The following is a 2,624-nucleotide window of genomic DNA, read 5'->3' on the forward strand; positions in this document are numbered from 1 at the left end:
TTGTTGGAAATGTTTTGCTTTATTTGTGTTGGTTTTGGGTTTTTTTTTTTAGTTGGGGAATAATGGGAAAATGGAATCTATACATGATGATTATGGCTGTTCTTAATGCTATTTTAGCATTTTATCATTAGTGTAATTGGGCACTAAAAATTATGCTGTAACAGCATCTTTCTTATATCTTTTATTACTGGCACCACTGTTATATTTGCCTGGTATCTCTTGTGTTACCATTGGAGCTAGGTAGTTATAATGTGGCATCAAAGACCTAGAGGTTCTTTTTCATGAGGTACTATGAACAAATGAAAGTTGCAGATTAAGGATTTTGTTTCACAAGTTCCATCAGTCTGAGTGGAATCTACAATATTTTTTAGTGAAGTAGCTAGAATAAAGGAATTCTTCAAAATGAGAAATAATTTGTAGTGGCCCTCTCTTGCTGCCTTGGTTCTTAGATACCACCCTGTGGGCTCAAGCAGTAAGTAATCATCTAAGATCTTCACCTGTTCAAGAACAAACAAAGATTTAATACTGAAGAAAAAGAAAAATGCTGTGACTGTGAGGGTAGTTTCCTCTGAACACCAGGATTTGGAAGACAAATTACGCAGCAGCTCAGAGGCCAACCCATAAACTGCATTTCCTTGCTGACCTCAGCTTCTCACAGTCGCTCTCAGCATAAACAAGTTCAGGAAAAGCAACTTGCCCAAGAAGAGTCTATGCGCTCACTAAATCAACATCTGCCCTTGCACCCATTGCTTCCTTTTTAGTAAATTGAGGAACAAAGCACTCTGAAAAAGACACTTTGCTGGAAGCTGCGTGGCCTGGAAAAGGCAATGGGAGTTCATTCTGGACACTTGAGACTCTATACTTAATAAATGTGCAAATAAATTTCCTCATGTCAGGCTGGTTTTCCCGGTTCGTCTGACCCCAGATCTGCAGATTCTCCAAGGGCAAAACGTACCACTGAGGAAGTGGGATTTGCTAGAGGAAGTAAGAGTTGATTTCATAATGTTAGTGTCACCCACTGTTTGGCTTGGTGGCTGCACAAAGATAACTGGAAAACACTAAGGCTGCTTTGCAAGAAATGGCAAAGAATGTTATTGCCAAAATCTGTTGATGCATCTTTGGAGCTTTTTCCTTATTTTTCCCTCTACCCTCACTCGAAGGCTGAAAACAATAAGCATTTCCATATTTTTTAAAAAGTAAGCAGTATTTAATTGTTGATTATTCATATTTAAAAATGTCAACTGTGTACTGTAGAGCACTTTGTGAGAAAAGAATGCCACTGCAAGCAGGGGATGTTCAGCAAAGAGCCTTCTTTAGCATAGCAGAAAGCTTTAATAGTAGGAAAAATGGTTTCTAGTCAGAATAGGAAGCAAAAGTTGAAATTTTGAGCCATATACTAGAAAAATATTCTGAAGAGGTTTACAAATAACAAAGAGCAATGTAAAATGTCAACGTTGCCTAGCAAAGTAAAGGTGCCCACTATGTCAAAGTAACAGTTTTCATTTTGAATTGACATTCTGAAATGAAAAATACTTCCTATTGAGATGTTGGGTTTATTCCAAAGCGCTCTCAATTGGAAAATTTAATAAAAATTGATATTTTCCTTTGGAAAAATTTTAGTTCAGCCTGACCTATGTTCTCTGAGGGAATTTGTTTCAACTTCAGCTAGTATTAGGTAGGATACAGTAAGCCACCTTTTCACATTGTTTTAGTGCTTGTATGGATATTTTTGTCTTCCCACAGCCTTCTGGTTTCCTTCGCATTTGGAAGTGATCTCGTTTCCAGAGTTGTTATGGCATGCTACAAAGGAGTTGTATTCAGGTGCTTTTGTGAAACTCTTGCTCTTTTTCTTTCATTCTTCATAAGCTAAATCAAACTTTATTACAAGCTGAATGTCCCTGTTTTTCTGCTCCTCAAACAAGCTGTTATAAAGGCTTTAAAAAGCAAAAAGGGAACAGAATCTCCAGATGATAAACGCAACTAGTGCCTAGTGGAAAAAGTCAAAGGGGTGGAGGGGGAGAGGAAATAGCTGTGAAAACACTTTTTGAACAAATAGCTGTGCTTTAACTTTGTATTGCAAGGTTGCCTGGAGACATGGTTAAGAACAAGGATCCTTCTATATATATTAACTAGTTTGGTGTTTACTGCTGGAACTTGGAATGTAACTACAGGCACTATTTACAAATGTTTGGGATGAAGTGCTTCCAGAAAACCAAACAAAGAGGGAAGGAAGGGAAATCATCCCCAAACTCGTTTCTGTTTTCCCAATCATGTTGCTATGTATAACCTAAAATAGTAGGTAGCTGGTAGCTTATATGAGCTGAGGTGGAAGAAAGGGGAAACTTATAGGGGCTGTTGTAGAGCTGCACCTGGAAGGGTCCACGGCAGGCGAGCCAGACGTGGGTGACTGCAGCATCAGCTGAAGTTAAGGTGGGAAGGGAGATTTCTAAAGGAAAACTCCCAGTCTGGGTTTGCGGTGGGTTCATGGAAGCACATACAGCCCTGGATCAGGAGTTGGAAACCTACTAGCTGATCCTGCCTGGCTGTTCCCTCAGCCCCAAGCACCAGCATAGCGCTGTGCCATGAGCAGTAACACCTGTCTGTGGCGTATCGCCCACTCTTCC

The sequence above is a fragment of the Apaloderma vittatum genome, unplaced genomic scaffold (assembly GCF_000703405.1).
Source record: "Apaloderma vittatum isolate BGI_N311 unplaced genomic scaffold, ASM70340v1 scaffold21495, whole genome shotgun sequence".
Taxonomy (NCBI): domain Eukaryota; kingdom Metazoa; phylum Chordata; class Aves; order Trogoniformes; family Trogonidae; genus Apaloderma; species Apaloderma vittatum.